Below are 19,627 nucleotides of genomic sequence, written 5' to 3'. Positions count from 1 at the left end.
CAGTTATTCTAGGTAGGCAACAACCAATGCAGTCTTATTCTGGACAGGCTAGCAGCAAGTCAGGGGAAGCAAGACCCAGTTGGGGGGACACTCCTCTAATTATCATCAAAGGACTAATCTGGTGATACCAACAGTTGGACACTCCTACAATAACCTTCAGGAATAATCTGGTGAAACCAACACATTACTTTTGGGAAGGGGCACAACCTAATCGCAGGAGAATAATATTCCTTCACATATACTTTCTGTTAGAATGGCAAATCAGTTTCTAAGGAAAGAAAAGATGTTATTAGGACTAGTGCATCACACATCCAAGGTAAGTAAGAACTTTTGTAACTTCTCACTCTTAGAGTTATAGTTACCAACCAACTCTTTACAAGTAAGTAACTTTTAAACACTTATTTTCTTTTCAAGTATTTCCCTTATTCTTGGAGCATGAGTGTTCTCAGTGGCAGAAGGGGGGTCACTAGGATCTAGTGTCCAACAGGCAGTGTCAGGATAGGTTCTTAAGTAGCAAAAGTCAGAGTTCCTTGGGAAGACTGGGCAAAAAGGTGAGTAATTTACTTCGGAGTTAGAAGAGGGTCCAGGGGCTTCGCAGAAGACACCCCAGCAGGTTTCTAGCAGAGGAACTCTGTGCACTTGATGAGAGGCCTCCCATCACAGAAAACACCCCACAGCTACAAAGAAATCCTAAGAGACTTCAGGTAAGTATATACCCAAGCCAACACAGTACCTCTGCATTGAAGATTTTGCAGCTGGACTTCTCGGTCTGCAGCCAAATACCCAGTCAGTGGATTCCTTGTCGTGGTGGCTGAAAACAAGAGAGCAGAAGGAACTTTGCAGCAGGGATCGATGAAGAATGCTTTAGGCAAGGTTTTCCTCGCGGCTGAATGCAGTGCTGTGGATTTGGCACCTTTTCAAGGAGCCCAGAAGACAGAAATTTGCGGTTGAATTCTCATTGTTACAAAGTTCCAGCACTCTGGTGAGGGGACTCTTCAGACTTGATTAGTGTCTCTGGAGATACACCAGGATGCCCACGAAGTTTCCACGAGATTCAGAATTCGGAAGACCGTGCACTTCAGTGGCCTGAGGTCCCAGGGTATTGGGGTATTGAAGCAATGCAAGGTCGCAGCAATGCGTGGGATGGCTCAAAATACAGGTTTTCTCACTAGGCTCTGGGTCATTGTTTTGGGAGTCCCCAGGTCGATTGGAAGGAAGGGCTACAGCAGTCTCCAGTTACACAGCAAGCTCTCCGGTCACTGGAAATCCCCTCAGCCGCTTTTCCTTAATCATCCTCTTCAGTTCCAGTGGTCGACTACTCTTCAGCTTCCAGGTTCGCAGTATTTAACAGGAACTACAGCACAACCTCTTCATTCTCTCCCCGCATTGTTCAAGAAGGGGCGGTCTGGTTGTCCAATCAAAACTGCCAGCCCCCCACTGGGATTTGTCCCCATTCAGGCAAGGAGGAAGACAAAGGGCTCTGGAGTTTTGGACTCCTACCTTGCTTCCTGCCCTCACATGACTTGAGCCTTGGTGGGGAGTCCAGGGGACTCCCGCCGAAGATAATCGCACAAAGGAATTTCCCGCCCTGGATGTCAAGGGAAGGAACAAGAAAGGACTAACACTAAAATGGCGAAAAAAGACTGGGGCCATTTTGATAAAATGAGCACCCTTAGGTGCCTGTACTGCAGCTGTGAACACAGCCCGCAGTAAAGGTGCACCAAATAAATACAAGTTATCGCTGCCATCAGCCATTGAAGGTAAGCCTGTCCCTGTAAAATAATGTTTACAGTTTTAATGTGAAAGGGGATACATTGTAGTTCCCCAGCACTCCACAGGAGGTGGGGTGTGCTGGCTTCACAGAATAGAATGTTAAAGGATCCAAATATCCTTTCTAACCTCGGGAACTGTAATTCATTCAAGGTTAGCAAAAGCAAGTTAAAAGGGGTGCCCGTTGGGCAACACAGCAACAACAGGGCACTTAGAAGTTTTTTAAAGAGGATAACTTTAAAAAGACACTATGGAGAGTCAAAAAAATGACACCCGTAAAAGATTCTGAGAGTGTGGAAAAAGGTTCCCACTCAGAGGTATTAAGGAAAAATATCCACTAATGAAGCAAAGTTCTGGGGTTGACCCAGGTCAGGAAGATTTACCAGTTCTGTGAAAATCTTACCTTGCAGTATTTGTAAACCAAATCGAAGGAAATTTGGAGTAGACGTTTGGGTACGGTTGACTGAGGTTTAGACTGGTTCTACTCCTTTCTGGTGCAGTTTTATGCTCCACGCAAACTGTCAACAATAGATGACAGGTTAACAACGGAGTCAACAGATCACACTCCCAAAGCCTCATTCAACCAACTTAGCTGCCTGGCTCCTGAAGTCCTAGAATTTGGGCACCTAAAACTATCGTCCCGTTATATTGAACTAATGAGAGGCATGTTAAACTTAATGCTAGACATTGCGACTTCAATAAATGGAGATTTGTCATATGGTGTTCTAAAGATAGTTGTACAATCGATTGGACTGATATTTACATACTAATGTACCCCCTTTTCCTACTAGACGCAGGGCTAGTAATTTACTTTCTCCACTTAGCTGCTTTATTAGCATACACTACATCTTAACATTTCTTGTTAGAAAATTCCTGTCGTCAAACCTTTTGTGGAAGGGGTTAAAGATATTTACCCACAAATGGCACATCCATCATCAGATTGCGATCTTAACATTGACTTAAAACGTATGGGCCTACCATTTGGACCCACGTTTTCAATAAAGGAACTTGCTTACCAGGTGGCTTTCCTAATTGCCATCACATCCAGAAGGAAGGATAATTTAATTACAGGCATTATCTATGACCGAACCTTTGTCCATCCTGAAAAATAAGGTGGTGTTCGTAACACATCCTAGGTTTTCACCTAAATATAACAATCAGTCCATAGAACTACCAGCTGTTTTCAAAACCCTGAAAACGGCAGGGAATGGGGCACTTCATAGACTTGATGTGAGAAGAGGCGTAATTTATTACCTCAATAAAAAGTCGGGAAGACGGAACAATTGGTTTACTGGCAACAAAATGAGAAGATCCCGTCAAAGCAACTATTGCTAGATGGATTGTCAAATGTATACAACATTTTCCAACAAGATCATTCCTTTCAAACCAAAAGCACATTTAATATAGTACTGGAGCTGCACTCCCTTTTCTTGCTTTTGTTTCTTTAGAAGAAATTGGTAAAGCAGAAACATGGATTTCTGTGCACATGTTCACACAGCACTACTGTGTAGATACTTGGGCAGATTAACAAGTGGGGCAGGCATTTTGAAGACCTTTATTTGCAACTGTCCCCACCTCTTATCCACCGCTTCCTTTGGGTACTGCTTGCTAATCTATGCTTAGCGGGCGAGTCTAAACGGATTCACAAGCCCTAGATGATGGATATTATTTACCCTGTAATAGTCTTTCTGTGGCTTGTATCTGCTTAAAAAAAAAATCCTCAGCCAAATAAACAAACGGAGGACGTCGACGGGTGCTTGAGCATGGGTAACTACACAAATATTAAGGATAGTGTTACAGGGGTGCGTCTATCGGTATCCTTTTTCGAATTTTGGTACTCTGCATCAACCACTGATTGTTAACCTATGCATAGCATGTGATTCTAAGCAGGTGCAAGCCTTTAGAAAAATAATTACGGGGTAAAATCTGTCATGTATCTGGGGATTCTGAATCTGCTTAGGTTCACATGCTTTGCATTGGCTGCCATCTAGTGGATGATGCATAGTATTAAGTTTCTTCAAATTCGAAAAACCAGGCTTTGACGGGGACTTTCATGTCACACTATACATACCATGTGTGTACCAGGACTCCTTTTTTCTGCCGTCGCTCGACTGCAACTTTGTGCAATGTTTGTACGTTTCTGAGGCTAAGATTCACAACCTATGCCTATTCTGCCATCTAGTGGTTGGCCCATAGTATTAAGTTTTGATTTAAAAGTAAAAGTTAGGACTCAACAAGGACTTTTCTATCATAATATCCCTTTAAGTGTGCAGGTACCCAAAATGTCCCTAGAGTCAACACCCACATTTTTCTTACGATATTGGCCTGGTTGCAGGAGTGATGTGTGGAGACAAATCAACAGCCTTAACACCAGCAAAGAATTACTGCCGCAGATATCTATCAAGACTGAAAGACTACTATGAGCTGTCGTAGAGGGAGGATTGGATCCAATTACTAGCATGTTTAGTGACCGTATAAAAACATTTCTCAATGTGATATTTTCGTCTGTCGCCAGGCACTGACAAGCCGAAGTGCTGTCCTAAATGCAAGGAGTTCCAAGTTCCTGTGACGTGAAACCCATTAGTTCTCTATTCCCTGCCTACCCAGGGACCACACACGGGAGCACGTGTAGCCTGTGAGAAATTAAAGCCTAAACGTCTTAGCCGAAAGGAACAGCGCTGGGCAGTGAATTGCATGGAGGCTCCCAATGCCTCCCAAAGGAGGACTAGACTGTCTAGGTAGAATTCCCTAGGGAGGCGTCCACATTGGGGCCGGAAGTCATACCAGACTCCAAAAGGCAAGTGAACTCCTGGGGTTCTTGATCAGCTGCCCCCTTCACTGAAGGGAGCACTGTAAATGCAGCACAGTTGGGGTTGGGGGGGGGCAACATGCCCAAATTGATGCTGAAAACAAACATGGGTGTCTGGCACCCAGCCAATGCCCAAAGTGCATGCTGTGGGCACACGCACACATGAACCATACGAACAGGGTGTGAAGAGCGCCAAAACCATAAGGCTGCAAAAAGGTCGGTGGCCAGAACACAGGGACAGATGCACCGAAGCTGCCATAATCAGTCGCTATCGACTTCAAAAATGTTTTGCGAGACAGTCTGAAGCCATGTCAGTGCTGGAGATCTTTCCAGTAGACAAACATGAGGCCTTAGAAAGGAACTTTTCATCTTTTCTGACCATGGACATCTCGAGTACTTGGGCCAAGCCTTATTCTTACTCTGCGATCTCAAATGTGCTGCATTCCAAGTACATCATTCTTGGAGGATCCTTTTGTGCCAGGTTACTCTGCCTGCTCATGCCACTGTAGCTTTGGCAGCCTTGGGCACTAAGGGCAAAGATCCTTCTCCTTTCCCGGGATCTATATTAAACAAAATGTGAAAACCTGGTGAAACCAGGGGAAGAAGCCTTATTTGAAGGTGCTATTTGTTTCGCTGTTTCTCCAGCATGGGGTCTGGCATGGATTCAGGCATGGATTCACATGCTCATGAATATTCCCCGGCGTCAGTCTGGTAATCCTCAGTAATAGAAACGGTTCCAGTTTCGTTTCCAAACTGTCCCCAGCCAATGACTGCCCTCTACCTAAGCCCCTCCTGTGGCAGCCATTTTCAGATTTTTACTGCACGTTCAAGTGTTGGGAGTCCTCATGCTTTGCTCTTCGAGCTTTTTGTTGCGTTTTTTGAGTTATTCTATTTTTTGGTCCATGGATCCAGTGTGCTCCATCAATCATCTTTCCAATTAACCGGGATCCGTTTTTCGGCTTTTTCAGCACCCCTCAAGGTCTGTTTTCATCAAGTGTTCTTGTTTGAGGCTTCTGGAAGATTCTAAGGCCTACACTGCGTGGATCATGTCGGACGAGAAGGACTGGGCTGCCCTCTGACTGCGGTTTGAGGAATGTGTACATGGACGACAAGCATTCCCATTGCCTGTACTGCTTGCACTCGACGCATTAGGAGGATTATTGTGCGTTTTGCTGTGGCTTCTCGAAGCGCATGTTTAAGGATCGCCACCAACGGTTGGAAGCGTGGCTTCATTCTAAGGCCTCCTCCTCAGTTGCCACCCACAGGCATGCCGCTTCATGATCCGGCAAACCTGAGCTGGCTTCAAAGTCCTTTAAGGGCGCCCCACCCGTGGGGGCCCAACACATGGCCAAGCGCTGCGAGTCGCTTCCATCGGGGTCGCTGCTGCAGCGTGTCCCACGACGGTCCGCGTGCGTTTGGCATCGATCTCCTGCCACCGCTATGGATCGTCGTACAAGAGGAAGTCAACCTGCCCTCCCCCCGGGGAAGTTGAGAGAAAATCCAGAGAAGGCCAGGCAGGGTGCGGTGTCCGACCCACCTGCGACAGTTTGCCAAGGTGGTAAAGGGGTCTGACAGGTTCCTGCTTAGCCTTTTCCTTTGGGGCATGGGAACCAGCCTTTCCAAGAAGGCCCAAGTGCACCATGTGAAACAGTCTTCCTCCCTTGAGGTGGTGGCTTTGCTTTCGAAGGCTGTAGGGGCAGACCCCCAGGGTGCTATAAGACTACCAAGGTGTGTCTTCCTCCGAGGAGGGAGGCTTCGAGCAAGCCTGCCGAGAGAACCCCGGAGAAGAGGATGCCAGATCGCAGCCCGAGACCTACCCCTCTGGACCTGAAGAAAGGAGGGGGGGTGGTGTCTAAGGCCTTCAAGGCACAGACATTTCTTCGGCTGATGAGATCATCTCTGTCCACACCGTACAGGAGGGTGATGCCGACGAGGGAAATGCCAGAGCCTCTCCGCCAGATGAGATGGGATCTTTCCATGCAATGATTGCCCACGCATCAGAGCTTTCCAGCTCGCGCCAGAGGAAAAGGAAGAAGGCTTCTTCAGGCCGGGAGGCGAATAGGAAGACCAGCCTTTCGTTACCGCTCCTGGACGATGTTTGGGTCGAAGGGCTGGCTCTGCTGAAGAACCCCTCTGCAGCCCCAAGAAAAAAATATTGGAGAAGTACAGGGTACCGGATTCTGCACCCAAGTGCTTAGTCTCCGCTGTCGCTGGTGTCGGCGGCCGCCAGGAAGAAGACTTCCAGCTTGGCGGCCTCCTCTTCCTCCACCCTTGCAAACAACGAGGGGAAGAAGTAGGCTTCGATGGGCAGGAAGGTGATCTACTCGGTGTCAACGACTGTCAAGGCTGCCAACGCCCTCACGATCATGGCCAGATACGACCAGGAGCTTTGGTTTAAGCTGGCTCCGCTGATGGTCTCCCCGATGACCAAATGGTTTAGGCTTTGGAGATCCAGGAGGGAGAGATTCCTTCGGACCACGCCATCACAGTGGCTCTGGACATCAGACCTGGGTTTCCGCCGGATGGGAAATGGAGTTGGTCTTCGCAGTCGTGGCTGGCTCAAGGCCACCAACTTTAGACCGGAGGCCCAGACAAGGGTTTTGGACATGTCCTTTGACGTGCACAACCTGTTCAGGAAGTGGCACTGGGCAGTTGCCCGGGGGTGGGGGGATGTTCCTCATTCCATTCCACCTGGCAGGAGTAAATAACAGTTGCCGACGCCCCTTAGCGGGGAGCTATGCTCTTGCTACGAGTGGGAGCTTTGGCAGGACAGAGTGGACAACTTGTTCGACAGATGGGGCAATCCCCAGATAGATCTGTTGGCGACGAACACAAGTGGCGGAGATTCGCCAGAAGGTTTCCCCAGCTGTAGAGCTTGGGGGACGCATTCTCATTCCCCTGGGACGGCCTGTTTCTGTATGCGTTCCCTCCGTTGCACCACGGCCCAGGGTTGCTGAACCTGCAGGCCTGGCTCCTGCAGCATTAGAATTCAGGGGTTACGATCTTCTGGCAGACTAACGAGGTTCTCGCCAAAGCCAGGGTGTCGTCTACCTTGAAATGCTACGACTCAAAATGGAAGAGATTCGCAATTTGGTGCCGTTCAGATCGACCCTCCGATATTTGCTGTCGTTGGCTAAGTCGGGGCTGGCCCACGCCTCGAAGATTCATCTGGCAGCCATCTCCTGCTACACCAGATCCCCAGGATGACCCTCCTTGTGGTTGCACCGATTAGTCAAGGAATTCGTCGAGGGACTATTCCGTTTGTTCTGCGGGTTAAGGCTCTGGCTCCGGCGTGAGAGCTCAATGTGGTTCTCGCTAGGCTCATAGGAGCTCCGTTCGAGCCTGTGTATTCTTTCCCACTCAAGTTTCTATCATGGAAGACTGCTTTTCTCGTGGGCATCACCTCTGCGCAACGAGTGGATGAGATCTAGGACCTACCCTGTAAACCACTTTCTGACATGATGGTGCTGCAGACGCACCCCGCCTTCATTCATGCCCAAGGTGCCGTCGGACTCATCTAAACAAGCCCTTGGTGTTATTTTTTTCGCCGGCTGAAAGGACTTTGCACTCGCTGGATGTGTCTAGAGTACTGAAGTTGTGGCCTGCACAAAGACTTTCTGGAAAACTTCTCAGCTTTTTGTGAACTTTGATCCTGTGAACCATGCGAAGGCCATGTCCAAGGCTTCCACTTCCAGGTAGCTCTTCGGCTGTATAACTCATTGTCACCGGTTGGCAAATCGAATGTTGCCTGGCTGTCCGAGAATCCATTCTACCACAGCGATCGCTTCTACTACGGCGTTCCTGTCTGGTGGGCCCCTGCTGGACATCTGCAGGGCTGCTACGTGGAGGTCGACACACACCTTCACGAGATTCTACTGCGTCGACTGATTCCAGGGAGGATTCCAGAGTCGGCCAGGCAGTGCTGCGCAACCTGTTAGTTTGAGGAGGTAAGAGATTGCTTGCTTCTGTTGAGCCTTGCCACCGCACGTGGTTGTGCATGTGTGTACTGCTATGTATTCTTTATTCATGAGCATGTGAATCCATGGCAGACCCCATGCTGGAGAAGGAACAAGTTACTTTCCTGTAACTGACGTTCTCCAGCATGGGTCTGGCATGGATTCACATGTGAACCCTCCCGCCTGCCCCTCTGCGGCTCTTCTCTTGGTCCTACTGCCACTTTACGTGCTACCAAATCTGAAGATGGCTGCCACAGGTGGGGCTTGGGTAGACGGCAGTCATTGGCTGGGGACAGTATGACCCAGAGCTCAGTGATGGGTTTATTGGAAACAAAACTGAAACTGTATTTCTATTACCGAGGATTCCCAGCCTGATGCTGGGGTATATTCATGAGCATTTCAATCCATGCCAGAACCATAGTTACAGGTAAGTAACTTGTTCCTTTCCTCCCATAGACTTCGATGGGACACACTATCCTGATGTTTTGAGATGTAGGTAAAGCCTTCTGCTTTTCTTTCCTTTACCCATTTTAATTGTCATTTAAATAGCACCTTTTCCGACTACTATAGTCTCAACGCACTTGTGGTGGGAATGCCCTCTGGGACCGCAGTCCAGAGTAAGGGAAATAAGAGATTTAGAATGTGTGTGCACATATGCCGAGGATTAGGGATTGGATTGGCTGGTTAGGCTCAGGTAAGCAACCCAAGAGATCACGCATATGGGCGGGTGCTGAGAGGGAGGTGAGTCGCAAGTTTGTGAGAGCGCAAAAGACTGTTGTGTCCAGCTAAACTGAAATGTTGTTGTAGGTTGTCGCTGTATTTCAATGGCAGAAGTGTTGAGGCAATTCTGGAGTGAGTAGGCTTAAAACCATTAAGTGTCCAGCTAGACTGAATTTTGTCATGGCTCGTAGCTGCATACTAATGTTTGTGGATGGATAGCTGTACCTGTGGATGATATCCCCATAAGTGGTGCGTTTGTGTACCTGGAGCTCAGAAAGAGCTTATCTTTGTTGCTTTGTCATCAGATCGTCTGACAGAAAGCTAGCTACCCTCGTAGACTCTTCTAGGCACTATGGAGAAGATGCCCTCAAGTCTTCCAAGTGCAATAGACTGGCTGTCCTAGTACCTCTTATAGCTGTGACAGGCAGGCTACCATGGAATCTAGGATATAGGATTCTGAAAGCGTCAGACGGACTATCTTGAAAGTCTTACTATCTTCCCAGTTCTATAACCGCTACTGACAGCCATCTACTAACTACCATATCTGCATACTGATTTAGGATTTGTAGGTGCAATGAAGGTTACCAGCATAGATCTTGAGCGAAAGCGTGGGCTAACATTACATGCTATCTAACAAGCTCTTCGAAGTGCGAAGCATGTGCTTGTCTTCACATATTAAAGTGCCATGCATGTTATAACTTGCACCCTTTGCTCCAGGTGCAACACATGTACTAGCCACTTTTGCCTCAACTCAGGGCGTCTTCACTCACTGATCACTCTCAAATCCAGCCTTGCCATCTACAGTAGTATCAACAGCCACCCCCAGTGCCTCCAACCCTCCCACCTCCAGCCACACCCTTACCCGACCATGGCAATCGGCACACTCAAGCCATACACACCCTCTTACAATACATCACTTTTGCACTCGCACTGCCACTCGCCACACACCTCCCCTCCCACATATAGCAGCTCTCAAGCACTCCAGAATACACCACCCCCACCCCAAAACAACCCACACCCACATTCTCAAACCTTGTACCACTCACCCGGAATTATGCAACACACCACCTCTCACCCCCACCCCATAATCGCAAAAACAAGGAGCTCTCGGACCTTCCAGAACACATCCCATCCGCCCTTCATCCTTGCACCCTCTTCCCTAACACAGTAACGCACACACCCAGAATACCTTACTTACACACACCCTCGCACCACACACTACCCCTCTCCTATACACCCCACCTGACCTACATCCTTAACCCTCATTCCTGAACCCACATCAAACCCCACCTAACCTCTTCACCTCCGAGCCCTCCGTTCGAACCACGCACACACAGACCCATCGCCACCACCACTGCCACACACCCTTCAACTCTCTGACCAGAGGAGCTCTGTGGCCCACCATGAGTCACCTACTGCCTACAACCCCACAGAACTACCGCTGCTGACACTCCTCCCACCTCTAAACACCCTTTTCCGCCCTCCCTCATGGAGAACCCACAGCCTGCCACATCCTCTCAGTGCCAATCCTCCATCAGACCACAGGGGCACTCTGGCTCACCCAGAAACAACTGATCCCTGCACCGTTCTCATCAACCCCTGCCCAAATCCTCCCATTCCCCCGCCTCCCCAGGTGGAAGGCCTTACCCATGCCAAAACGTCTCAGCGTCCAATGCTCAGACCAGAGGAGCCTTCTGGCGCTCCAAAAAACATTTGCCAGTTCAACCCTTGGGCCTTCACTCGGAAACACACCCTGCACCTACCACGGCCACGCCCCTGAACCTCGCCCCCACAGCTACAAACTCGGGGACCACCACACAACAGCCTCAGTCTATCACACGAGGGGAAGATCCCCTCAGCCCAAATGCCCCTTGGGTCCTCTCGCACCCTCAAAACAAACACCCTTCCTCACACACACTTTTGACCTGTCCCACACTCTCCACAAGCAACCCAGAGGGTGCTGCGACAGTTTACGCCCAAGCCCTCCCCTGTCTAGGCCTGCTACCTCCACCTACCTCGCCCTGACCACACCTCCCTCGGCAAGCATTCCCCACCCACCTACCACCACCTCCCGTCACACTGGTCACCGCCAGAAGGCCTACCCCAGCCTCCCCCTTCCCTGAGCTTGGCGCATCTTGCCCTTTCCCGAACCATCGCCTCAACCCCCTTCTCCGCAGACCCTCCACACCCTCACACACTCCTTCAGCACCCAAACGCACAAAACTCAGAGATAGAGTCCCCTCGCCCTCCACTGTGCATGCCTCACCTGCCCTGAACCTCTCGATCCACCACCCCTCCCCCACTATCGTGTCTCCTCTGCTTACTGTCACCCCTGCCGCCCACCTTGAATACAACATCCCTCATCCTCTCCCTCTTTCCCATCCCCCATGCACCAATCCATAACACCTAGCATGACCACTCTGAACGACCCACCACAACACCTCAACCATCCGAGCCTTTCACCACCAACCGAACCGCCAATCCTAGGCCACTACTCAGCTGGAGACCGCCGTCCCTCTCTGGTCCCTAACCACCTGCAACCCTCTTCGCAGCTATTACAGTATCCCCTGCACAACCTATGTCCGTCCAGTTAAACTGCCCTACCCAATTGACCCTCTCCCCAACACCAACCTACCGGTGACCCGACCATCCCAGCACAGCAAACACAGGAAATATGTGCCCCACTGCCTCAATCACCTGCCTCCTCTTAATACCCGCTCATAGCCAAGAACAAACAGAGCATCTATGATTTCCTAACCTATGAGAGCCCCGATCTTCATCACAGAACCCTGTTTCTCGGATGACCTGAAGCCCATCGCTCACAAAGCATTCCCACTCATTCGTCACCCACAAGAGACCTTCCAGAGGAGGCGGATTAGCCATCCTCCACAAACCTTGCATCTCTAACCTCCACTGAAACGCAATGCTGCACAGCTAACTGCCTATCCCTCCTAGTCAAATTCTCTCGTCTACTCTCACACAGCTTCCTACTTGTCTAGAGGCCCCCTTGCTAAGACAAACACTTTGCCAACGGCCAATGCGACTCGCTAGCAGCCATTCTAGTTAACCAACCAGCACTTGCCATACTAGGAGACCTTAACATCTTGTTCGACCTCCCCAACAACTCTGATGCTACCGCTGGTCGACAGCCTAAAGGCACTCGCCCAACATATCAGAGGACCCATGCATACTGCTGGCCACACCCTAAACGCCATTTTCAGCTCTTTAGATCTCATCTCCACGTCCACCCCATCCCGTCATCTGGACAGACAACTTTGCCATTCTTTACTTCCACCCTAACCCCCCACCAAAAAGCCATCCACTACCGCATCATCTCAGTTCAGGTGCTGCAACCAGGTCAAGGTACTACCGGGCCTTGCAGAGACGCTGCCAAGCGCCCTCCCGTCACTCCTGACCACAGCTAGACCCTTCGCCATAGAGCTCTTTGACTCCTGGCTAAACGACTCCCTTATTCCCCTAACCCCCAAAGCCTGCGCCCTTCCTCAGGACCCGCCCCCAAATGGTTCACTCACCTCCTGAACACTCTAAAAACCCATAACTGCTCCCTTGAGCGGAAATGCAAGCTTCCTGAACCCCGCAAAGCACATCAGTACTTGCCCACCACCATAGAAATTATAAATCGGAGATTCGAAAAGCCAATAAAGCCTATTATAATAAAAGGATCCTGAATTGCCACAGCAAAGAACTCCACAGGATCATTAAAGAATTCTTAAACCCGCCCTGCACCGCATCCCCGACTGCCGCCTCAAGCGCTCTGCAACTCCCTGTCTGAACACTTCCACAAAACAGCCCTAGATGGGATTGCCACCCTCAACGCCAAACTCAATTCTGTCTAGCCGCTCCACCAGACCCAAATGTCCCTGCCCCTCCCACCCTGAGAACCCTTCTTTCCTCTCTTTCAGCCCTATCTTGAGCGAAGAGTTTGTAAAACTATAAGTCGGCCGAACCTCCGGCTTGCCACTCCACTCATATCCCACCTCGCCTCATCTTCACTTACCCCTGAGCAGAAGAATTGGCGAAGTCCTTTCTTAACTCCCTTACCTCCGGCAACTTCCCAGAATTCTTCGAAACTGTGCATGTCAAACCTCTGCTTAAAAAGAATTCCTTGACCCTCTTCTACCAATCAACTACAGGCTGATCGCCAACACCCGATTCCTGGCAAAACTCATCGACCGCACTGCATACTCGCAGCTCAATGGTTTTGTGCACTCTAACAATCTCCTGCACTCGTGCAATCCATTTTCTGTCTGCGCTACGGAACAGAAACCACGCTGATCTCTAGCTGGGATGACCTTAAAGTCACAGCAGACCCAGATGGATGGGCAGCAATTATTCATCTTGAGCTCTCGGCAGCATTTGACACCATTAACCACATGATCTCCTTGACAGACTGCACTCCTTAGGAATACGAGATTCAGCACTCACCTGGATCGCCTCTTTCCTCACCAATAGACGACAAATCACCAATCTCCCCCATTTTCTCTCCCCTCCATGACTAGTAAACACTGGAGTACCCCAAGGCGCTTGCCTCTCCTTCAACATTTACATGACCTCACCTGCTATAACTGCGTATGACGCACATCTTGAGAATTCCTAAATTGACCACCTAACCTCCCCCTGACCTAGCAGCATGTCTCGCAGACCTTGACCACTGGATGAAGACTATCACCTTCTGAAACAAGGTAAAACTGAGATCATGGAAATGGCAAAACTGCTCTCTTACCCCATCCACCACCCTCACTCGGCCTGTCCCCTTTTGTCCCCCGACCACTGCCACAGTCCACCTCGGCTGCACAATGGACTTGCACTGAACTCTGTCTCACCACCTTCTATAATGCATCCAAATCCTGTCATTTGCACCGTAGACTCCTGAAGTGGATTTTCCCTTCTCACCTACCCCAACAGACTGGCTGCAATTATGTCCATTGTCCTGTGCAGACAGGTCTCTGCAAACTCCCTCTATCTGGGGGCACCGAGCTACCAGCCACACAGAGTACAAAACTCTGCTGCCAGACTGCTTCTCGCATTGGGATGAAGGGACCACATCCAACTGGCTCTCCCTCACCCTACACTGGCTCCCAATTGGAAGCAGGGACACCTTCAAATTCCTATGCATTACCCACTGAGCAGTGCACAAATCAAGCCCCAAATTCCTACAAGAAAAGATTACGCCTTACCACCCAACTCGCCCCCTGAGGTCAAGCACTGCCCTCCTCCTAGTGGTCCCCACCTCCAATTCGGCCAGGGTAACTCACTGTCTCCCTGCATTAGACACAGCAAAGACAACATGGCTTTCCAGAAGGCACTCAACCTGGCTTTTTGTCTAAAAACACATAAGGGAATGCTGTGAATCCCTTGATTTACCACCACGACCAACAACTGCTGTGGTATCCTTCTCAATACAGACCCTTTCCTAGACTCTCCGCCCAGTTGATATCTAACCCCATTACCTGGAGCCTTTGCCCCAGACTTGCAACCTGAATCGCAGTGGCACTTTTGTACTTGAAAATTGATTAATTACCTTCATCTGCAGGAATACTGTACGCTCTGAGGCCTAGAGTTATATCTTGCCAATAATCTGGACCAAGTGTGCTAGACTCCTACCACTCATGAGCTTGACCAAGGCCATGCAATTATGCACTATGCGATCATTCCAAGAAGACCTGCTAATCCTACTCATCTGGAAACCCAAGAGCAGAACTGGATACTAACACTAATTTTGCTAATTGGACCCATCAGTGACTGTGTTGGCAGAACTACCAACCCAAGCACTAATAACACTTATATGCACTACGCTATTAGTCCAGGAAATCCCCTTGCTTGATAATCCTACACATCTGGAATTCCCTGAGCAGAACTCTATACCAAGGAACGCTCTAGCACTTATTCTTAGCTAATCCCAACTATCTAGGAATGTTTTAGTAGAACTACCCATCGGAACTCAGCAGAAATACCGACAAGGACGTCCGTAGCACCTATACAGTAACGGCATGAGTTTAGGACCGATCCGCTTGCCACTATCAATCAGTCTGGCATGGATTCACATGGTGATGAATATTCCTCATCTGCAGGTCGGGAATCCACAGTAAAAAGTTTCACTTTCAAACTGTATTTCTCTTCTAAACCAATCACTGCACTCTGGGTCATACTGCTCCTAGCCAATGGCTGCCCTTTCTCTGGCAACCATCTTCAGATTTTTACTGCACGTTCAAGTGTTGGAGTACTCGAGTTTTGCTCTGTGAGCTATTCTATGTTTATTTTGCGCTTTTTTGAGAAAATGTCCTGTTTTTGTCAAATGGAGCCCGTGTGCTCTTCATCTCCATCTGTCGACGAGCAGGGATCAGTTTGTCAGTGAATTTTGGCGCCCCTCGAGGGCAAGGATCGTCAAGTTTTAGTCAAAAGTTCCAGAAGACCATCGGTCCTACTCCTCACTCGGGAACATTTCAGAAGAGAAGAAAGGGGGACGCTCCCTTTTCAAGCTCTGCTCCAGCTGCGGACTGCGGAACGTGTTTGTGGAGGACAAACCCCTTCAGTACCCCTGTCTCCATCCAGACCACTGAGGAGATTGTGAAATCTGCCTCAGGTTCACCATGAGAACCATGAAGGATCGTCACAGTAAGCTGGCAGCGCGGCTCAGCGTCAAGGCCTCTGCCCTGTGCCCCAAGCAGAGGCATGCTTAACCCAGGACTGGTTGTTCCGAGGAATGGGTTTCTAAGTCCTTTGAGGGCGCCCCATCTGTTGGGGTCCAAGACGAGGCCAAGCACCATGAGTCTTTCTGTCGGGGTCGCCGTGAAATCGGGTCCCGCGATGGGCAGGGCGCGATCAACCTCACCTTTTGCCTCCATCTCCGCCATTGATCCAGCTCCTCCTCATAGAGGATATCGGCCAATCTGGCTAAGCTGCGGGAAAGGTCTGAAGCCTAGGGCGCAAGAAAAGGCGACCAACCTGCCTAAGGAGACTCAGGCGGCGCAAGAAAATGCATCAACGATCGAGATGTTGGCAGCCGCTCTCACCAAGGCCAAATGGGCTGACCCGGTGAAGTTAGCCCCAACTGCTCACAGAATATCCCTAACATGAGACGGGAGGCCTCGGCTGGGGCGGTGGAGAGGACATTGGAAAAGAGGATGCCGTTGCTAAGCCCGAATCCGACCCCCAAGGATGCAAAAAAGGGGGGGGGGCACACTCTTCCTCGGACGAGGAAGACCAGGAGTCCATACACACGATCCACAAGGACGTGGGTGACTATGGCGGAAATTCCAGTGGAGACAATGGAGTGAGGCCTACTAGTCCTACCGCTGCAACTCCGCTGAGAGATGCATCGCTGGACATCCTTTCGAACCTGCACACGTTGGTGTCTGAAATTCAGAAAAGGATGCCGGTGGCCCGGATCAGCCTCTGGCGAAAAAGCGAGTAAGCGCCATCCACCACCGCTTCAGCCACAAGACCCGCGCCACATGCCTTCCCCCCCCCGAGGGACCAGGACATGACAACGGACAACATTGTCATGGTGGGCGAATCGCTGCAATCAAGGGTGTCCCCACCGGATGAGGTGGGGTAGTTTCATGCCATGGTCGTCGGTGTCCGAGCTCTTCCAGCTGACAACCGAGGAGACCAAATAGGAAGGTTTCCTATACCAGAGGTGCAAGGTCAAAAGGAAGACGTTTGGGAGGAGGGCCTGGCTCTGTTGAAGAATCCGGCTCCAACCCCGCGGGATGGGCTGGAGAAAAAGTACTGGGTGCCGGAGTCCGCACCCAAGTGCGTACGGTCGCAGCCATCGCTGAACTCTGTATTGGCAGCTGCAAGGAAGAGAACTAACCGCTCGTCTTCGTCCTCATCCCTCCGGACAGCGAGGGGGAATAAGTTGGACTCCATGGGGAGAATCTACTCCGCGTCATAGACTGTCGAAGTGGCCAACAAACTGGCGATCCTGGCTAGATACGACAGGGAACTGTGGTACAAACTGGCCCCGATTCTTGAGTTCCTACCCGACAACAAGCGGGGTGGGGGCGATCTCTCCCTCTGTCTCTCTGTCTCTCTCTGTCTCTCTCTGTCTCTCTCTGTCTCTCTCTGTCTCTCTCTGTCTCTCTCTCTGTCTCTCTCTGTCTCTCTCTGTCTCTCTCTGTCTCTCTGTCTCTCTGTCTCTCTGTCTCTCTGTCTCTCTGTCTCTCTGTCTCTCTGTCTCTCTGTGTCTCTCAGGCCCTGCACATCGCCAACACGGTTTTCTGACAGATGGGAACAGTGTCTGCCTCCATCGTGGAGGCTGGCTGAAGGCTGCCAATTTCCGCCAAGAGGTCCAAATGAGGGTACTGGGCATGCCCTTCGGGGACAACCTCTTCGGGAAGGCCGTCGACGAGTCCTTACAGGCCATCAAGATTGATACGGAGACGACTCGGGCACTGGGCACTCCAACAGCACCGACCTTCCTTTTGCGCCTCCGGCAGATCGACTGGTTTCGGTTGAGGTTCCTCATTGTACCATCTGCCCTCCCGGTCCACGACCCAGGAGGCTTACTGAGGCCGTTCCAAGGCTTTCGGTGGAGGTGGCCAGCGCAGTAGTCACCCCGAAGGTGGAACGCAGGTGCCGAAGCAGGAATGAACTGGCCAGGACGTTTTGGGGGAGGGGAGGGCACCCATGCACCCAGCGAGTGGTAGATCTCCGACAGATGGATGCTGGATGCTAGCGCCCACACATACACTGGAGTTTCAGCAAAAGTGTCTGCGGATCCCTCTGGTGACTCGGCAGGAGCTGCACATCCCTCGGCTCCAGCAGGAGGGACAAACCATGCTAAAGAAAAATGGGCAATATAGCTAGTTCCAAAACTAATCTGGGGGTCCGAAGTCTACTCCAGATACTTCATAGTCAAGACGACGATCGGGGGCTGGAGGCCCATTCTGGACCTGCCGAGTCCCAGAAATTCAGGATGGTCACGTTGCAGCACTTGCTCGGCCAACTGGAGGAAGGAGACGTCTTGACGATGCTGGATCTGGAGGACGCATACTTCCACGTCCCCATTCACAGGAAGCATCAGAAGTTCCCGCGCTTCATAGTGCAGGGAAAACACTACCAATTTAAGGCCCTCCCTTCCGGCCTGAAGTCGCAGCCAGGGTGTTTACGAAGTTCCTGGCACCAGGGGTGGCCCATCTACGCCTGCAGGGGACAAACGTGTACCCGTACTTCGATTGGCTCATTCGGGCCAGGTCAAGGGAAGTAGCCGTCAAACGCATGGAGAGGACCGTCCGGCTGCTGGTGGATCTGGGGTTCTCCATCAACTATCCAAAGTCCTGCTTGACACAATCACAGAATGCACTGTGCCAGGCTCAACCCGGTCGCCTGCATGGCGTTGCCCTCAAGGGTAGCAGCCATACTGGGGAATGTGCAACGGCTGTTACTGAAGGCTGCCACGGTGAGGGCCATCAAGTCGCTGCTCAGCATGATGTGCATCTACCTTATCCGACTCTGCAGGTTACGGATGCAACCTCTTCAGGAGTTCCTGGACGCTTGCTGGATACAAGTGTCCAGAAGCTTAATAGACAAGATTACTCTCGACGAGGAGTTCCGTCGGCGATCAGGTGGTGGGGTGTCCACTACATCACCTGGGGGGGAACAGGATTTCAAAACCCCCCCATACCAGGAGATGGTCACCACAGACGCTTCTGTTCCCTGGAGGGCTGTGGAGCCCACAGCAGACATTTGCATGCCAGAGGCCTGTTGCTGCTGGAGAAGAATCTCCACATCAATGTCCTGGAGCTGCGGCCAGTGTTCTGGGCCCTCAAGTCATTCCTTCCATCCCTGAAGGGCAAAGTGGTGAGGATCTTCACGGACAACACCACCATGATGTTCGTGGTGCCGGTCGCAAACTATCAACCATCTCAGGGTCACAGCCCTGCAGATTTCTTGCATACTTGTCCTTGGCCAAGGCGGGACTGGCGCATGCCTCTATCCAGGTGCATCTGGAAGCTATCTCCCGTTATATCGGGTCTCCAGGACGATCTTCTCTCTGGTCCCACCGTCTCGTCAAGGAGTTCCTCAAAGGACTGTTTCGATCTTTCCCGCCGGTGAAGGTTCCTGCCCCGGCGTGGGAACTCAACGTGGTGTTGATGAGGTGCATGGGGAGACATGGGGTGGGGCGCCCTTGGAGCCTATGCATAAGGCCCCTCTCGTGTGCCTCTCATTGAAACAGGCTTTCGTTGTGGCAATCACCTCTACCAGGAGGTTGGGTGAAATCCACTCCCTATCCTGCAAACAGCCATATCTCGATTTTCACAAATCGAGGGTGGTGCTATGGACGCACCCCTCCTTCATGCCAACGGTTCTGTTGGAATTGCACCTCAACGAGCCTATTAAACCAACC

At 50.7% G+C, this 19,627-nt stretch overlaps 1 protein-coding gene across 4 annotated transcripts in view; it reads left to right on the top strand.

Moving 5' to 3' along the window:
• The window catches only part of ELAVL1 (ELAV like RNA binding protein 1), a 288,733-nt gene that overhangs the window by 251,128 nt on the left and 17,978 nt on the right, over positions 1–19,627 (top strand). The window lies entirely within an intron of this gene.

This window comes from Ambystoma mexicanum, chromosome 1p (assembly GCF_040938575.1).
Source record: "Ambystoma mexicanum isolate Mex_15411 chromosome 1p, UKY_AmexF1_1, whole genome shotgun sequence".
Classification (NCBI taxonomy): Eukaryota; Metazoa; Chordata; class Amphibia; order Caudata; family Ambystomatidae; genus Ambystoma; species Ambystoma mexicanum.
This window is presented reverse-complemented; position numbering and strand designations above follow the sequence as displayed.